Here is a 20685-nt window from a genome sequence, read left to right on the forward strand (position 1 = left end):
AAAAATATCCTTCCGGAGAGACTGCTCTACTCATTTCAGTCTCTCCCTATATTATATTGAATTTCTAAATTATGAATATGAGGAATGCTTTTAAAGATGTTTTCTTCCTTTGCATTTAATTTTTGTGTTCCCTCCTCCCAAACCTGCCTCCCAACACCCAGGATTCCCAATCTCAGTCAATGACGACCATGATCATCCAGTTTTGCAAGCTGGAAACTTGGAAATTATTCTGGATTGCTAATTTCATCTCCCTGCCATTTTCAATCTAACCTCCAGTTCTGTTGGGTCTACAACCATCGTCGATCTTATGTCTCCCAGTTCCTCTCCATCTTCATCCCAGCACCCTGACTGCCACCTCTCATCTAGACAACCAGAACTATCTCCTAACTGTGCAAGAGTTCCCCAGTTGTCATTCTTGCCTCACTCCGATCTATGATATTGCAGCAGCCAAAATTATAGTCTCAAAAACAAAATCGGATTATGTCTCTTTTCTCTTGAAAAACTCCTGGCTCTTTCCTGCCTCTAGGTCTTTATGCTCTATTTTACTGAAATGATTTTTAAACTCTTCATGTGGATAGTTCTTTCTCATCTTCTAGATTTCAGAATAAATGCCAGCCACCCTTTCTAAAATTGGTCCCCCACTCTGTTATTACTTCTCTCATATTTGTTTTTTTATAGTGTTTATCATTGTAATTATTTATTTGTTTGTTTGTAATCTGTATATTCTACTACAAAATTTAAAGAATATTAAAGAGGAGCTATGTTCATCTCATCCATCACTTCATCCTCATGGCATATAATGAGCTCTCCATGCTGAATGAATGACTGAATAAATGAATGAGGTGGGTCAATTGTCATAAGCACTTGGGGTTGCCTTTAAGGAAATGGAAAGAAGAGGAAATGGAAACTGAGAAACATATCATGTGAAGCAAACCCTGAAGATTTTGGCTTCCTTGTGTGAGGGATGGTAACTTACTCATTTCTTGTTTCTAGTACGTAGCACGTGCCTGTAACAGCACACGGGCTTCAGAAACACCTGCTCTGTGAATGAATGAAGTAACAGATGATGTGAGTGTGAACCTAAAAGAAAAATGATGCAAACCTCGCCGTTTGGATGAACAGCTATGTGCAAACACATGAAAGTTGTTTTGCAATTAACAGTATTGTTGAAGATGTCATTATTCAGGCAGTGATTAAGAGTTCTTTTATTAGAATTCATTGTTTCATACATGGAGAACAGGAATCAGGCTTCTGTTCATTAATTTTTAACCTAGTTATGAAAGTGTCTTCTTTCATGATTGTGAATAGCTCACTCAACTGCTTGGAATCTCAGTACTTTCTCTTTTTTAAAGTTTGGTTGTTAACGCTACAATCTGATTAATAACTAGGCTAGTACTACCAATAGCATGAATACTACTACTATGACTATTATTGATACTAATATTAGCAAATTCATATGAAAAACATATAATGTTAAAATGGTTTTCTGATATTACTACATGTAAATATATTTACCATTATCGTGGAAATAAGATCACAGACTCGGAAACTGGATTTTTTGTTTACATGGACCTTAATCCATGAAGAAATGAAGATTGACCCCCAATCAAAAACAAAGGACTATCACACCTCAGTTCTTAACATGTTAATCTTTAAAGATTCTCCTTTATTATGAGTAAAGCCCCAAGCCTCCCCCACACAAGTATCCCAAAATTTATTTGGGAACCCACTGGAGAGGACTCAAAATAAACATATATCACAAGGTTGATCCCAAACATTTGAGAAGTTTTTCCTGTGTATTTTGAGTCATGGAACATCTCCACAAGCAAGATAAAAAATGTGTCTGGAAGGAGACTCAGGTATACATTTAAGAAAAAAGGGAACTGCAGTTTTTATCAACAAAAGAAAGCTAATTTCAGCTTCCTGAGATTTTCATTCCATCCAGCAAGTCTTACTGATTCTGCCTCCAATGTCTGTCTTGCATCTTCCAGCTCCTTCCCATCTTTCTCTGGTATTTAATCTGATCATACCCCTCTCTGAAAATCCTCCAGTGGCTCACTGTTGCTTCCAGAATGATATCTAAACACAACCCTGTAAGGCATGTGAGAGTCTTCGTGATTGAAGGGCAGTAGGGTATATGAATTCCAAAGCTAACCTGTTTAGGTTTGAATCCTAGCTCCAACACTTTCTTGCTGTGTGACCTTGGCCAGGCTACTTAACCTCTCTGCACTTTACATTCTTCATTTGTAACATGTGAATGATAGTAGGAAAGGACTCATCAGGTTGCTGTAAAGATTAAGTAAATCAATTCAGAAGAACATTTAGGATAATGTCTGGCACATTATAAACACTCTGTTTTATATTTTATGATGATTTATGATGGACTAGTGAGGTGTATTAGCAGATTGCTGTTGGATATTGGGTTGTCTTGATCAGGAATTAGCAGTGATCAAGCTACTTTTGTTTGAGTGCCTCTGGGCTTTATCACAAAAAAATATGAAAAGGAGATAAAATGAATGAGCCCTGGGCTGATAAGGGAGAAAGAGAAATGCCGTCAGTAGAGGTAACAAGCTTCCTGGAATCAAATAGAGAAAACTCCCAAGTGTATAAAACATGGGGGGCCACCACTTTAATGGGAAGGAAACCAGCTGGGCAATCTACACATTCCTGGTGTGATCTGTAGTTTCTAGTCTAGCCACATGATCTCAAATTGTCCTAGTTTGAGTTACAGTTAGCACCAACTCGTGGTAGATTAAATATCAATGGGGACGTTTCTCGGGGATGGTTTTGGAGATCTTGGGGATACATAAAATGTCCAGAACAGCAACAGAAGTTCCAGAAATCTTCTGAGTACTAAACACCTATGTTGGCATCCTACTCTGAAGATATTGGCTGAGATGATTTGGGGCTCCCTGGGATCTGCACTCTGCTTCTCTCTTTCCCAAGATGGGGCTGCCTGATAGCTGTTTCCCTTCTGTCTTAGAGTCCTCTACATTCCCCTCAGCTCCTCCAGAACTCTCCATGTGAGAACAAGGACTGGGATGATGATGATGACTGGGTGAGCCAATCACCAATCACATTACATTCAAATTTACATTATTACTGGGATTAGTACTGCTGGGTTTTACTCACCACATTTTCTCAGGGATTTCTTGTTTTGCACCATCTATTTAGAGTCCTATTTATTTTTTATTATCAGGCTTTGTAAACCTGAAAACAATCCAGGCTCAAAATCATAGCCCTTTTCACTAAAGTAATTATTACGACACAATTTTTGAAAATGTATAGAAATTGAATCATTAGTAGTGCCATAATTCTAAGGAATCCAGTTATGACTTACATTACAGAATGTAGTTTAGTACTGCTATCATTTCAAATGTGTGTGTGTGTGTGTGTGTGTGTGTGTGTGTGTGTGTGTGTTGTGAATGAAGTGGGTGCTGTGGTTGGTTAAGCATCCCACTCATGATTTAGGCTCAGGTCATGATCTTAGGGTGGTGAAATTGAGCCCCACATGGAGCACTCTTGAGTTTCTCTCTCTCCCTCTCCCTGTCTCCTTGTTGGTGTGCTCTCTCACTCTTTCTCTCTCTCTCTCTAAAAAAAAAAAAAAAAAAAAAAGTGTGTGTGTGTGTGTGTGAATGAAGGTTTTGAGGTGGGAAATGGAGTTCAAACAGTGAGGACATTCTAGGCACAGGAAAATGTTGAACTTTGCTGTTTTTGTTTTTGTTTTTGTTTTTTTTGCTTACTTGGCTCTTTCCTATGTAAGATTTCAAGCTGTTGATGGTGGGAAATCAGTCATTTTTTTATCCACCGAGTGTACTTCAGTGTCTCACACATAATGAACCCTCAAAAAATACTGGTTGAAGGAAGAAATTATGACAAAACAAGCATACAATAGTATGTAAAGGAATGGAATGAAAACTGCTGTCCGAGAGGAGACGATGGTAGATACAGGAGCTTCGTTTAGTTCCACATTGTTTAGAGTCTGTATCTTATATCGTTTCTTGTTTTATTTCCTATAAAAAATTGAACTCAGAGCATGATGTGCTCAGGATCATCAGTACATTCCTGCCTGGGCTAGAATTTCCATAAAAAGGGCAGGAAAGGCGGAAAGCCATAGCTGTATCAGCAGAAACCATTCTCTTGCCTGAAAACCAAGGTTACTGCTTTGCCATCACCCATAATGTGATCCATGCACCAGTTCCATGGACATCCCTCGGGTGCTCGTGAGAAATGCAGAATCTCAGGCCCCACCCAAGACTAATGGAATCAGAACCTGCATTTGAACAAGATCCCCAGGTGATCTGTGTGTGTGTGTGTTGAGATCTGAGAATCACTGGGCTAAAGCACGTGCTAATTTAAGGAGGCCAGTGACGTGGTAGGTGCTCCAGGCAGCGTAATGGTGAGGTCTGAGAAGGCTGTGATTTCAAGTCTGGGTGACTAGGAAAATGATGGTCACGTTAACTGAAATCTGGAAGATGAGATGAGGAACTGGTTTGAAGTGGGAGTGAGGAAGAGGCAGAATGATGCCACTGGGCTTCTGAAAAGAGGAACTGTGTCACCCAAACTTTTGCCAATCAAATGGATAACAGTCAAATGCAGTTCACCCTTAATATCAGAAGTCCACAGATACAGAGATAAACTGCAAGAGGAGGAAAAGTGAGGAAACATTTTAGGTTGAATGTATGTTAAAGGAAATGATATTATTTAAGGATATTTGAATTCCCAGAAGCCCAGAGATGCAGAAACTGTTCTGGGTCCCACTGTGGTCTATACGTCGCCGGATCACTTCTCTGGGTGGAGTTCTATCCACCAACTCTCCATTTTTCATTCTTGTTCTTTGTGTATTTAATACCTTGAAAAAACAATCCTTTTAATATTTAAAACCCATTTTGGATATCCACACTGTGTAAAATGTGTGTAAAAAGCCTCTTAACACAATTGTTTTCAAATGACACTGTCAATGTATTTTCCCTCATTTTTGTAATCATTATTACTCACTGTTGCTGATAATAACTCTATATGAGCCTAGAACTGAAATCTTTTTCCTTATGGATTTTTTAAAACCTTACCTTTCATTGTATGTCACAGTTACTCTTGTGGTTTTTTATTTTGTGGTGATTTTGTCAGGTTCTTCTTGAAAAATATCACAAGCATTAATTTCTCTTAATGCAGCCTGGAATCATTTACATGAACTTTGCCAAAATATGCATATGATGGGGGAATAGATTATCTGGGAGGGGTGGAGGACGAGGAGAGAAGTGAACACTACTTAGTATAATGCACCTTTTATCGTCAGATCTCAAAGTGCTTCACAAATATTAATATATCACATTACTTCCCTGGGAAACAAGTCAATATGATTAAACACATTTTACAGATGAGAAAACTGAAAGCATAGATTGGTGAAGTGATCTGCTGAGAGCTCTAACAAAGGTCACAGTGGAGGAGGGGGCCAGAACTCAGTGTCCTGATACTGGTGGCACACATCACTTGTCATCGGTTACTTGGCCTCACTTTTGTTTCAGAAAGAGGAAAAAAGCCTATGGTCCATTAACCCAGCATAGAGCCCTGGGACAAGGTGTGTTCTTCCCCCTTGCCTCTCCCGCAGTCTCAATTCTCTATTGCTTTTGCAAACTCGGCTCCTTACCCCCACCTCCTGCTGCCCTCACCTCTCAGAAGAGAGGGGAATAAATGTGGGCTCACTGGCGATAAGGTGAAATCAATATTATGGCTGATTGTGTATGTGTGTATGCAACAGAGAGGCTGTGAATGTGTATGTGTGTGCATGAGAATGAGTGTGTGAGACAGTGTGTGTGTACATGTGAGTGTGCATGAGACTCTGAGGCAGAGTGTCAGAGAGTGTGAAAGGATACGTGTGAGAGATAGTAGAAAGTGTGTGAGTGTGTATGGGAGTGTGTGTGAGTGGATTATGAGAGAGTGTGTATGTGAGAGATTGTGTAAGACAGAGAGGGACTGTGCGTACGTTCATTCAATACCTAAGAGGATAGCTCACATTTCTAAATTTTTCAAATAAGACACGACACTTGTAGGATTACTGTTATCATTGTACCAAAATAACACGAAGACCAGAATGCTGTGCTAATTTTTGTTAAAGGCAAAGGAGAAATCCCCTACAAACTTTGAAAGTTTTAGTGCTTGAAGAAAGGCTACCAGAGCTCCAGATGAGAGGCTGGAGTTTCATTTTGCCCCAGCTAAACCCCTCCCAGGATGACACTCGAAGGTTGGTAAAAGTCAAAGCAGTCTGCTTGGGCCTGCCTTCCCGCAATGTCCCCTGCAGCCTGCCACATCCTCTCCCCACTGCGCAGGCCTTTGGGGAATGAGCGTGTTTGTGATGGCTTGGAAATGACGGTAGAGCTGCTCGTGGATGAGTGCTGGGTATCAGGTTGGCAGAGAGAGCAGAGCACCCTGGCATAAAGGAGAGTTTGCATCTGCAGAGATGGTGAGCGAGGCCTGCACTCCTGGATGTGCAGCTTGCCCTGAAAGCAAACTGCATGCGCTTTTCCTCATTCTTTGGCTCCAGGCACCTTGACTGAGACTCACCCTTTTTTCAACAGACTTGTTACACATAACCTTGTCTTACCCTGCCTGAATTTTGACCTGGCCATCACTGACATTTTCATGAATGTTCTAAATCTAGCCTGATTTTTTATCTTCCAGTGAGTAAGCATATTCACATTCCAGAAGGTCTCTCTTCTCAAGTCACTGGAGGACCAGCCCCCAAATTCCCTACCCTGACGATGTCTTGAGTTCACTTTGCCACGGCCTTTCCGAGACACCACGTGAGTAACCCCACCAGACCAACTGTCCAGCTGTTTTTGGGTGCCATTGTGCATGGTGACCACAGTGATGCACAGGCCGAGTCTTCCACTCAGTCCAACATGCTCTGTCTGCCCTGTGTGGTTCATAATAATACCTGTCATGACTACTGATAATAACAGTAACTCTCTGAACAAAGCAAGAATCTCTCCAATGATGATTATGAGAATCCTAAGAATTCTAAACTAAAATAATAACATAATTTCAGATTTTAATCCTAACAGGCTGGAAATGAAATGTGGGCCTAGAAGTTGGGGGAACTGAGGCACAGTCTGCATCGTAGTTACCAAACCATTATTTCTTCCTCATATTGGAAATCAGGTGGAGAGCAGAAGTAAGACTACTGTTGTGACAGAACTTTGGTGACAACAGAACATTTTTACTTTATCAGAAGCAGTTTTCAGAAGATTCACTATATTGAAATGTTTTTAAAAAATCCCTACAGTTTGCTGTTAGGGCAGGGAAAACGGAAGAGGTGTTAAAGTCACAGGAGGGCAGGTGAGATTAAACAGAAGGTGTACTTGAAAATGTCACATTTCTTCTTCCATGCTTAGGAAGTGACCTGCACCGTTTGCATGTGCTCTTCCTTTAAAATAATCACATAAGTAACTACATCAACTTAATACAGTAAATAATGTTAATTGAGATTTGAAAAATAATTCTAGCTACTTTTTTTTACTTCCCAACATATGATGCTATATAAAACACAAACTGGATAATGCCAGTTAACAGCCTTAAAAAGGTCAAAACAGATACACTCTAAAAATGCTAAATGACTTTTAAGGGCATATTAAATTCCTACTTTTGTCATTCTTACTTCTTGTTTTCCTTCTCTTGTGGCAGAGGTATTAAGACAGACTAAATGGTAAAAAAATAAAATAAAAAAAAATCAGTATGGAGGAATTAGCTAACTCAAGAGCCTGGATAAAGGATGAAATATAGAAACTAGTTCTGAACACACACACGGTTTTACAGTATGCTTTTTGCTTCCTCAAGAAAATATGACTTTCTAAAATGTCTCCCTATGCTGTTTGTTCTCCGTTTTCAACTCGTAAGGATGCATACTTGTCTTTCTTGCCTTTAAATCTTTAACAGTCATTCCTAAACAGACGAGAGTCATTTAAGAAACAGAGTGCAGATTTCAGAATTCCATTTGCCAAGACATTCTGATTTAGTACACTTGGGATTGGGCACATTGTTTTTCACAAGCACATCTGGGGGCAGGGGGACCAGGAACTTCTACTTCGAGAAACATGTTGGCTTAGGACCAAAACAAAGACACCTCAAGTCTTCAGCAGGCCGGGAACTGATGGAGACAAACTTCAGTGGACACTAGAGAATGAACTAATTCACGACTCCAAATATGTCACATGTTCATCTTCTAATGATATGTGTAATTAGAAACCATGATATGGGGCAACTGGGTGGTTCAGTTGGTTGAGTGACGGACTCTATCTTGGCTCAGTCTCGATCTCAGAGTAATGAGTTCAAGAACTGCATTGGGCTCCAGGTGCTGGAGCCAACTTCAGCAAATCAAAGCAAAACCACTGTGACTACTGACACTCTTTTAATAAAAGGGGATAAGGAGCCTACAACCCCAGGGATAAAGCCATAGACAAAAAAAGATCATGTACATAGGGTAGCTAGGTTTGAGAATATCAATTTTTTAAAAAAATTATCTTTCCAAGCCTGGGATTTATGAATCCTTAACTAGTTTTTACCAATTACTTTCCATCAAGATTTATGAGGTGGAATTATTTCCAGTAAACATGCCTGGAAAGAGGTATTTAATGCCAAAGAACAGTTTTTCCTCAGTCCCTATAAGGCCTTTCTCTTAGAAACAGGAAAGGGCTTTCTCTTGCAAAGATGAATGTTGTTCAAAGGATTCATGTTTTGCCTCATTTCAAAACTCATACTGAATTTGGCAAAATGCGATACCCATGGAAGGGAAAGAAATTTATATTATAGTCGATAGCATAGAATGTCTTTCTGAAATTATTTGAGTAATGCACACTCATATTATTCTTTAAAGACTCTTTAATGAGGCATTTCCCAGGAAATTTTGATGATAATCTGGGGAGGACTGATTGGTAGTATTTACGTACTTGTGAGGGACCACAAAGTTACATTCGTGTGAATGAGTTACTTCCTATTAAATAAATGACTCTTCTTTCACATGTGTAATAATACTTAGACTTCACTTTTTTTCCCTCCGCTCTCCCAAAGAAGTTTCTTTCTCTCCTGTCATTTGTTGTTGTTGTGGTGAAGTTATTTTTCTTGACGAGTTCCACCTACTCACTGTTAACCCGAAGGTCTTTTCCACTGTAGACACGCTGTGAATGCGCAAAAAGGAAGCTTGTTATCGCAAGATCAGCAACTCAAATTACAATGTGATCAGAAGTGACATCACTGTGTGGTTTCATTAATGATATTAGAGGAGAACAAACTAATTTCAGTTATTCTCTTCTTGTCGCAAGGCTATGCACCTTGCCTTTGCTCCCATTCTCCCATCCCTCCCTGAATTTGTATCAGGAATCTCTTCTCAGGATCTCTTTTCCTTCTTTTCTCCCCCACTCCGTTGTGAGTGTGTGAATCTCCTCATTCAGCTCGTGTAGAGCAGAGCAGAAACAAAACAAAACAAAGCACATTAACACTATTGACCTGATAACTTTCTTTTCCCAGAATAAGATCTGAAGAGAATTCAAGAAAACCACAGATACTAGAACTGATGAAGTCTACTTCCTGTGAATTCGTGTGGCTTGCTCATCAAGTCATATCCCTTTTTTAATTCTTATTCTTTATTCTGTAGTCACAGTGTTTCTGCAGTTGTCTGTGGACCCTGCTTACCACAAACCATGATTGTCATATGTGAGAACCTTGGCCCAGTTCTAGTCCTAGAGCAACAAAGACCTGTAACCTGGACTGCCTTTTCACCTATGCTCCATTGGGCTCTCAGTGGTAGTGAAACTGGTTGGTTTGAAACAAAGTGTGCTCAGGGGGGAATCTGCCTTTGCTTGAGTCAGTCACTCTCTGCTTTACTTTTCCAGTGATGAAATTCTCTGCACATGTGTGTGTTTCAGTGGATGGGAGTCTCTGGGGGGAAAAGTGACATGTGGGAGAAATAAGGGTTCTGTACTCTCATAGTAGAAGGGTTTGGAATGCCAAGAAGGGAGTCTGAATGTTGGGCTGTCTTCGGGCTTCTGAGTTGGTTTAGGGAGCCTATAGGAGGTCATCAGACCAACAACCATGGCCAAGTCATTTAGCCTCTCCTGGCTTCATTTCTCTTAAGCCTAAACATAGTTTCTCAACCTTGTCATTATTGACTTTTTGGGACAGATAATTCTTGTACTCTCTGTAGGATGTTTGTTGGCATCCCTGGCCTCTACCCACTAGATGCCAGTAGTTTCCCCTCCTCCCCCCCATTGTGACAGTCTCCAGATACTGCCGATATCCTTTAAAGAAGGAGGAGAGGGCAAAGTTGTCCTCTATGGAGAACCAATGGCCTAAATCAAAGCAGTCAAAATTTATGATAACTTTCTGTTCTAAAATAAATAAATAAATAAAAATTAAAAAAAAAAAAACCTTTCTGTTCTAAGGTTCCACGAGTATAGCATTCCATGACTCTAGATCCATAGCTGACTTGTTGATACAAAAGATCTTTTTTTTCAACTCTAATGGCTAAATATGTTTATATCATTGACCCAAATTGAGATTTAGCCCCAAATATTTGTCAAGAGCTTATCTTGTGGTGTAACAATAGGGGGCAGCATTTGTTGACCACCTACTGTGCTGAGCACTTTCAGTGAGACCCTCACTTATGGGTAAAGGTTGAAGGAAGTATAATTATTAGCTCCAACTTAGAGAGAAGGCAAACTAAGGTGTAGGGACATTGAACAATTTGCCCAGGATCTCACTGCCAGTAAATGGGAGAACTCAGATCTATCTCCCCTAAAATTGCTGATTTTTGCCATTATTTTATATTCCTTACTGCGGTATTTTGCCAGGCATTTTTTAAGCTTTTAATATCAACAGATTGACTCCTTTTCTCATGGTATCTATAAAGAGGTATAACCATTATCCTCATTTATTTTTTTTCCTGTGGGAAAAAGGAAAAGGGCAGAAAGAGGTTATGTAACTTGTCCCAGGTCACACAGCTAGTAGGTGATAAAGCTAAGATATCAACTCAGTTGGCGATCCCAGACACTACACCCTGTTGCCTTTCAACGTAAAAAGCTGCAGTACTAGATCTCTATAGCCTATGAGTCAATGCCAGTGAGTATTCCTTTGGTGTTGTTCAATTTTCAGTGAGACTTTGGAAATGGTGGGAAATGTCATCAGTCTCTTTTCTTTAAAGGAGTTGGTGCTATGGAATAAGAATAACACTGAAATTATAGTTGTTTTAATAAGAAAGTTTTTTAATGCATCGTTACATAAATGAAGAGATTTGACCTACGCTCCTCCCACTCATCAAAGGATGAGACGTTTGGAACACCTTCAGTGGCAATGCTATCCAAAATCTGACCAAGAGCCACCCAGCTACGCTCTCGTCATGCCTTGGTAAGCACTCCCATGGCCTGCACTCACATGCTAGGGATACAAAACATAGGATTCCTGAGAAGTTCAAATACTGGTAGTAAGGGAAGTCCCCACTAATGACATGTACAGAGGGACAGAAGAATCAAGATACAAGAGCAAATTTTTCTAACTTGGAAAAAGCCTGGCCAGGACAATCTTTCAAAAGAAGGAGACCCTTGAGTGATTGTCAAGGGTCATGAGATGTCCCAGTTGGAGAGACAAGTATTGTGGTGTGAAGAGAGGTAGCAATTTCAGAGAAAAGGATCTTACCAATTATAGCTGAAGGAAGAGGACTGCAGAAAATAAAAGAAGGCCCCTGCCTCCCCCCTCCAAAAAAAATAAATTAGGGTAAGAACGAGCCTTGAATTCATCCCTGGATGACTGGGTTGGTTGGTTGGTTGGTTTGTTCATTTATTTATTTATTTTTGGTAGGTGACATGGACTCATCAAAGAGTCTTAAGCAAAGCAGTGGCAGAATCTAAAACTTGTGTCTTGAAAGTACTGCTGTTCACCTGTGTAGAAAATGAAAGGAGGGCAGCCCAGGTGGCTCCACGGTTTAGCGCCTGCCTTTGGCCCAGGCATGACCCTGGAGACCCGGGATTGAGTCCTACATTGGGCTCCCTGCTTGGAGCCTGCTTCTCCCTCTGCCTCTGCCTCTGTCTCTGCCTTTCTCTCTCTCTCTCTCTCTCTCTCTGTCTCATGAATTTAAAAAAAAAAAAAAAATGGAGTTGACATGTATCCAGGCATCCAGGCATCCAGGTATCCAAGCATTTTACCATTGGACAGCCACATTTTTCTTCTTGGAGTCTACAGACAAACATGATGAACTCATACAAAGCCAAGTCCCAATTTGGCCTGGATTTTTCTGCCTCTGCTCTACCTGGGGGCTAATTAAACTATCCTACGGGAGTCCCCCTGGGACACATTTCTTTGAGCAATAGGGTCTAGGGAATGCAGTTACAGCTTAACCTTCTTTTCCCACAAAAGAAGTCTCCTGAGTTTAACTGGTCTAAAAACTCATGGTGTGGGTGGAAGTAAATGCACGCAGCGCCGACGGCATTAATATTTTATGCCTATAAGGCAGTTTTGTAGCCCAGGTTCTCCAAGCTTTAAAAAAACATGCATTTTTAAAGTCTCTCTCTCTCTCTCTCTCTCTCTATGTGGTGGAGACATGGGAAATTAGAGGTAATGATTGAACTTGCTGTGGCCTCAGTCTCAACACAGAACCTGGAATTGGACACCTCTCTCCATCTTGTGCTGCTCCCTAGACCAGAGACGAATCCACACTGGGTGGAGTTGATCCCCTGACTAGAGAAGTTGAATATTCTGAAAGAGATGTACTAAATGCTTAGATCTTTATGCCAACATAGGTAAGTAGCTGTGTTGGGATCATATTCCCACCTCAGGGGCTACAAAGGAGTAGGAAAGGAATCCACATGATCCACACAAATAAACAAGGCCAGTGTAAAAATGCCAGCCATTACATGAGGTTTCACAAGCTCCCCATCTGGGTTTCCTTCCCACCTTGCGACGACCATCAGGCAGGAGGGAAAAGTAACGTAGAAATACATTTACTTCTTAAACTAGCCATGTCAGAAGTCAACAAAAAAGACATACAATGCCTGAGAATTTCTAACGTATGCAGACTTAATGACAACCTCTTTCGCTGATAATGCAAGTAGATTTTCTCACTGTCAACTGCAAGAACCCTACCAAATTCTTTTCTACACCATAGCTCCTGATAGAGCTAATATGCTGCTCTACCCAGAACTATGGCTCACTTAAGTTATATGTGGCTTTCTTTTTCCTGCAAAAGTCACATGAAGAGGGGCCCTGCAATTATGCAGCTGGAAGTGGGTCCTGGCAGTTCAGTCACAACTGGGCCCTCTACCTCATTTGATTGGACCCTAACTTGTCTTACCTTAGTCTTGTGGTCCAAGGAATGTAAGCAATGTGTAGCTTCCTTCGCACAACTGTGTCTTATCTTTCCCAAGGTCCTCCAGAATCCCCCTGAATTCTCTGACTTAACATGTTGTCTACTAAGTATGCTACCATGATGGATCATTTTCTAATCAATAGATCCAATACACTATACTAGGAAAGAAGAACTTAGAAAGGAAAAGGCACAATCTTGCTCCCAGCTGTCATTTTCTAGAAGTCAGTGGGTACAATTGCTCTACCTGGGACTTTAGGTCACTGAAGCCATTCCCCACAGATTCTATGGCCCTCAGCCAAGCAAGTAGTCCTTTTGCCTACCCCTGTTCTTTCCCTGGGAATGATGGGGTAAAGAATGGGGAAACCAGGGTAAAAGTTTTATTTCCTGCTAGGATAACAAACACCTCTTCATAGCTGGTACAGAAATTCCATTCTGGTTGTGGGATGTGTATATCAATAAGACATTTGGATAAACTACAGTTATTATTTCCAGAGGGAGTGAAGCCTATTGAGCTCTATCAATAACCAAATGAGTGATTTTTAAACAAAGCAATCACGTTAGCTTTCTGGGCCTACATTTTTCTCACTTGAAATGAAGGGATTAGCCTAGAAAATGAGCCGTAAGGCAAAGAGTCATGCTTCCAGCCATCCATACTGCTCTACTGGCTTTAACATTTTGGGGTCATGGGTTCCTTTGAGAATCTAACAAAAATTGTAGGGAAAAAGGTAATATTTCAGAAATTTTGGAAATAATCCAGGGGACTCTCAGATGTTTTTGACTCACCTAACCTCAATCCATTTCCCTACTCCAGAAATCTCTCCCCATTGCCCTGTAAGAAGGGGAAATTTTTAAATTTTTAAGGTGCTCACAATGGGCATACAATAGGTACTCAGAAATGTTCCTTGAGGGAGTGAATGAATTAAGTCTATCCCATGATCTACATGTTCTCTATTTTCATAAATGCAATATATCCCTCAAAATAATTTATTAAATATCCACTTGCATTTATTATTATCTGCAAACCAAATAACATTATTAAATTTTAAGGACTGGTTCATACTCCATAGAAGCTAGATTACAATTGTAGAGAAGTGAGAATGATCCAGAAACCCATCAGTCACTCCACTAATTACCAGAAGTCGCTTCAGCTGCTTGAACTGGCATGTATTCACTCCTCAAGTTCCATATTTATTCAGAGAGGATGGTCTCCCCAAAGAGAGGAAAGCATTTTTAAATTTAAGCATATCTGAGCAGATTCCCTCAAGAACCCCAAATGAAATCTCCACTCAAGTTTGGTACAGATTTCTGGAAGTTTTATAATGATATCTAACTCATTCAAATTAATTGGTCCTTTCCAGGAGACTATGACATCTTCTTATTTATTTTCCTATTGTTTTTATTACCTTATTATTCTTATTACCTTTATTACTTTGAATAATCTTAATGGAATCCAGTATCAGTTGAGGAAAAAAGTGTAAACCTCCTAAAATATTCAGCACAAGTAATAAGGAATCAGAGGTTTTGCCCATGGATTAAAAATCGACTGTCACTGTAGCATCTGATTGTACTTATGATCCTGTTTATAGACAGGTGGTTTGGGTGGAAAATTCTACTTTTTATTTTATTTTTTTTAGCAGTACCAATAATACCAGCTAAATACTACCTTGATTTCTCATTACCAAAGCTTGGCTTTTGACTCATCTCAGAATAATCTGGCATAATTTGTGTATTATATGGCTGCACTCCAAATTCTCTCTGCCTGGTGTAGTGTGGTAAGCTAATCCAAAACATCTGTCCTGCACTCTGTGCTCAAAATCCCTAAAAGCGGATATAGAATAATGGAAAATAGATCTTCCTTTTGTGCTTTAGCTATTCAAAACTAGGCCCTTAAACAAACATTCAGAAACAAATTTGTCTTCTATTAAATGGATTCCAAATACATGCTGAAATAAATAAGTGTGCCCTCTCCAGGACCCACAAAGCTGGAAACAGTCTAGTCAGCCAATCCATCTTCCAGTTTCACTAAATTCTCATTATTCAGAAGATATTGGTAGTGGTTGGCTTGAATTGTGCCCCTCATGAGTGAGCCCCTGGTATTCATGCCCTTGTATATTCGTGTTCTCCCTCATTAACTCTATGCTTCTACATGTGACCTGTTTTAGCCAATGGGACTTTAGCAAGCTTGATGCAAGAGGGGGGTTTGAAAAGTGCTTACAAACTGAATCTTATCCTCTTGGAATATCCCATCTTGGAAACCCATTGCTGTTCTGAAAGTAGCTTGATCTGACTTCTGATTGATGAGTGGCCATGTAGAGAGAGACCCTGGAAGAGGAGAGATTGTCTTGGAAGTCCCAAACTCCAGCAGAGCTACCTGTGCTGAATGCAGCCAAATGAGTGACCTCAGTTCTACTACACAGATTAGGAAACTGCCCAGCTGAGCCTGGTCAACCCACAGAATCATGAATAATAATAAATAATAATAAACCATTGTGTTTTAAACTTCAGGGTAAAGATGTAAAGAATTATAATGTTATATAGTTTTAACCACACATTTCAGTTAATGCAATAAATGCAAAAATTCAGTTAAGGCAAGAAATCATGCATATATGTATATATTTTTAAAAGATATAATATCTATATTACAAGATACAATTATGATGTGAATGACTCTTCTTGTTGTTTTTATTATTTGTATAGACATCAAACTTTAATGCCCAGAGTAGACAGGAGAGACAAATTTGTCAAGTGTAGATTGTGTTGAATTAACATCTTTTTTCCAAAAGTATTTTTCTTGTACTTATACTCAAATTAAATAAAAGTGTTGATTAATACTTACAAAATTCTGAAATATTAAGAGATAAATGTTTATTAATCGGCCATGCTGAAGGCAAAAGACATTAAGTATACAAATACTTAAGTACTTAAATGTTAAAATTGAACTGCAAACTGAAGTATATCATATTACTTTGAAAACTTGCTTTTCCCATTGAAGGACCATACACCTAAACTATTTTTTTTTTGGTCTCCACCAAACTGATTAATTTAGCTGATTAATCAGGTACTTTTTTCCGCTTTTGTTCGAACTTAATTAAAAACTAATCGATTATTAAATTTTATCTAGTATTGTTTCAATAATAACTAACACTTATTCTGTGATTATTAAGTGTTAGGAATTCTGCTTATACCTTTGCATAGATTAACTGATCTTCACAACCTGCAAAGTGGATGGAGTAGTCTTCCTACATTTGGAGGAGAAACACAAAGATCGGAAGGAAATTTTCCAAAGTCAGAAAGCATATATGTGACAGAGCCACTTCCAAGTGGTTGGTTTGGAAGTCTCTGTTCCTACAATTCTCAAAGCCGGGGGCCAGAAAACTTTTTCTATAAAGGACTAGAGATTAGTAAATATTTTTAGTTGTGCAGTTCATACAACCCAAGGCTGCATTTACAGCACAAAAGCAGTCAAAGGCAATAAATAAATGAATAGGGTATGCCTGTGTTCCAATAAAATTTTATTTATAAAGACAAGTTTTGGGTTGTATTTAGCTTGCACGTACAGTTTTAAAACTTCGGCCGTTGGTTGTCCCCACAGATTCCCAAACCAATAATGATCAAATCTGAGCTCAAATCAGAATCACTTGGAGGGCTTTTTAAAACAGATTTTTGGGCCCTCTCTAAGAGCTTCTGGTTCAGTAGATCAAGGATATGTCCAAGAATTTGCATTTCTGTCAAATTCCAATGTTGCTAGCACAGGGCACACACTTTGAGAACTACTGTTATAAGTATACAGGACTTCAGTTGCTGACTTTAAGATAGAACACTATTCTGAAAACCTAAATCTATCTTGCTACATTTTTGGTGAATGCAAGCACCCTGAGATGATCATTTTAATCAAATTCTTGTCTTTGTTTCCTCCTTCTCTTTTATTGTGGGTCCATGAGGAGGTGGTGTGCATCAGAATCTGGAGGGAGGAGTGATAAGGAGAGTTATAGTGAATGTTGAACATAGATCGATGGTGCCTGTCTCTACCACCTACTCCATTCCTTTGTGCCTGTCCCTTCTCCATCTTTTGAAGATGAAACGTTTGTGACAAATTTTAATCTTGTCTTAGACAAGACTCAGACATATACGCACACATAGCCACATATTTGCGTATGATATTTGATGTGAACTTTGAAGGTTATGGACTTAGGATAACATAACCTTACAGAATAACCAACTGAGATTTCTACAGAGGTGATAAAATGCAGTAAGTTATGCCAGAGTGAACCAAGAGATAGGAGAAATGGTGATTTTTCCAAGTGTTTTACTGGGTGTAAATGTGGAAGAAAAAGAACATTCACGGCACACAATCTCGGAGCCAGGTACTGGCCTTCCACGGAATTAGCATTCGTCATTTCTTCATGTTTCACAATGATGCTATAGTTTAGAAGATCTCATCACAGGGTAATTAAAAACAAAGACTCCTGAGTCATAACACCCATGAGTGAATTCCAGGTCTTTATTTACTGTATCTGTGATCTTGGGCATGATTTTACCCCCTCTTCTCTTCCTTCATAAAAGAGGATGTTAATTGAATCTCCTTTTTTTTTTCTTTTTTAAGACTTATGTATTTCTTTATTTGAGAGAGAGAGAGAGAGAGAGAGAGCATAGAGAGGGAGAGGGAGAAGCAGAATCCCTGATGAACAGGAAACCTGACTTGAGACTTGATCCAGCACTCTGGGATCTGAGCCAAAGGCAGATGCTTAACCGACTGAGCCACCCAGGCACCCCTTGATTCTATTTCCTTTAAAGATTATGTGAGGACTAAACGAGTTACTATGTGGACAGAGACTGATCACATGGTAAATAGTTATTAAAATGCCCATACTGTTGAATACATTTTATAATTAAGGAGGCTGAGTGTGAGAGAGATGGGCTGATGCATTCAGGGTGATTTTACATGTGTACTAATCACCAAAACAAGCTTTGAACCTGGCTGTGGCTGATTCCAAAGCTTTGGCACCTGAGGGAATGGAAACACAAGCCAAATAAAAGGAGCATCCAATCCCTTTTAACAGGACAACAGGCTTAGGAACACACACCAAAAAATAATCCCAGTATCCAGAAACACAGAGAACTGTGCAGTTATACAGCTTTAGAGAGAAATAGGCTTCTGGGAGGGTGGGAGAGAAGGAAGAGTTGGGGTAGAACCATGTAGAGAGGAATGGGCTTCTGGGAGGGTGGGAGAGAAGGAAAAGTTGAGGTAGAGCCATGTCTGTGTGAGATGAGGAGAGAGTGTTGTGGTACAGTGATAGACGACTGCCTTGGATGTAAGAAAGGTCATTGGAGGCAAGAGAATGTTCCTGTGGCAAAATTAAGGCCGCAAACTTAGGAGGACCTCCTCACAAACACAAACACATACCCACAGAAACACATCACAAATAAAAAGAAAGAAAATCCCCAAATTAAAATAAAATCCAAACAAATTATTTATTCAAACATTGAATAGAAAATATTGTCAAAATAACTTCTATTCCTCAATAATGATAAATGGGGAAAAAAATCATTATTCCTTCATCATTGCTTCTCCCAGACTCCAGTTATTTAGCTAAGTAGGGCAGAGGAGCTAAGGAGGGCCTGAGGTAGCTGGGAAAATATTAAGGAAAAAAATTTTTGTGAAAATAACTTTACAAGCCCTTCTGTTTTCCAACAAGGGGCATATCTGTCCCCAGAGCCTTGCAGCTGTGCCTCGCACAGAGCGAGCTATTAGGTTTACAGCTCCCAGAAAATAGCTTCACACAGTTCTGATTGCACAGGGCCCTCTGAGGTCTTGCTGCAGGTTTGGTTTGGTTTCACAGTGATTTTATATTTCCTGTTCAAGGTTTTATTAGTTTTATATAGATACATAAGCATGAGGGGTCAAGGGGAAAGGCAGAAACACAAGACAATGGAATGGAATTTTTAAGCTGTAACAAGAGTTTAAGGGAATAAGATGTGGGAGGTTGGTGCAGGAGTCTGGACATTCAGGCCCAGATCCAAGCAAGGTCTGGTGCCAAAAATCCAGGAGAGTGGACCCACTGCATCTCCCAACTTGTGCTCCCTTCCCTTACTTCTAGGTATGGGGACTCTCTTGCCAAAGCTGTTTCATTGTTGTAGATGTAGAGACCAAAGTTATTATAAGTCTAATTCAGCTGGTGATTAAGAGCATGGGCTCAGGAACCAAATTGCCTAAGTGTGAGTCCAACCTCTCCACACGTAGCCATGTGATCTGGGATGCTAGTGTCCTCATTCCTCATCTGAGAAGTGAAGACAACTGTAAAACTTAACCCACATAATTGTATGTGCATATGAGTCTTATATATTTATGTATTTATTTTTTAAGATTTTATTTATTTATTCATGAAAGACATAGAGAGAGAGAGGCAGAGACATAGGCAGGGGGAGAAGCAGGCTCCATGCAGGGAGCCTGATGTGGGACTCGATCCCGGGACTCCATAATTACACTACAGGCTGAAGGCAAGCACTAAACCGCTGAGCCACCCAGGTGTCCCATAAGTCTCATTTAATAGTAAATGAGAATCAAGGGGAAAATATGATAAATGAAAAATTCGATACATACACACACATATATATATTTAGAGAAGTACCAGGCATACAGTAAATGAGGTATATAATAAATTATGTAATAAAATACTTAAGACAGTACTGCCATAGTCTCAATAAATATTATCTCTCAGTATTATGTTTATTTTTATTATCAATTTTATTTTAATGAAATGTTGATTTCCACAACTAACTAGTTTCAGGTCAATTTCCTTAAGTGTTGCCATATATGCTTCTAGTCTATTGCACTTGAATTATGGTTGAACCATACAGGTAAGCTTCAGATAATGAAGACTAATGGATGTATATTTATCTGTGGTCAACAACTCAATACCTTTAAATGTGATGAAGTGTAGTCTAGAGCCCCACTAGGCATGGAGCCCCTAGTTGGGACCTGACATCATGACCTGAGCTGAAATCAAGAGTTGTACACTCAACTGACTAAGCCATCCAGGCTCCCCTCAAGTGATACTTTACAAAATTCACTCATTTTTCTTCCCCTGTCAGCTTGCCAAGTGAGTGCTGAAGATGTGTAAGAACTGGAGGACATGTATTCAGGAATATAAAGGGTGATTGAGGCAAAACACTCCTGCTCTCAAAGGACTTAACACCTAATGGCACAGAATGAGACACATGCCCACAAATGAATGCCATCCAAGATAGCAAGGAGAAAATAAAAGTGTTCAGAGGAGAGAGAGCCATTCCCTCAACCTGAAGAAATCAAGCCAAGTAATACACTTAACGTTGTTTTG

Source organism: Vulpes vulpes, chromosome 11, assembly GCF_048418805.1.
Source record: "Vulpes vulpes isolate BD-2025 chromosome 11, VulVul3, whole genome shotgun sequence".
Taxonomy (NCBI): Eukaryota; Metazoa; Chordata; class Mammalia; order Carnivora; family Canidae; genus Vulpes; species Vulpes vulpes.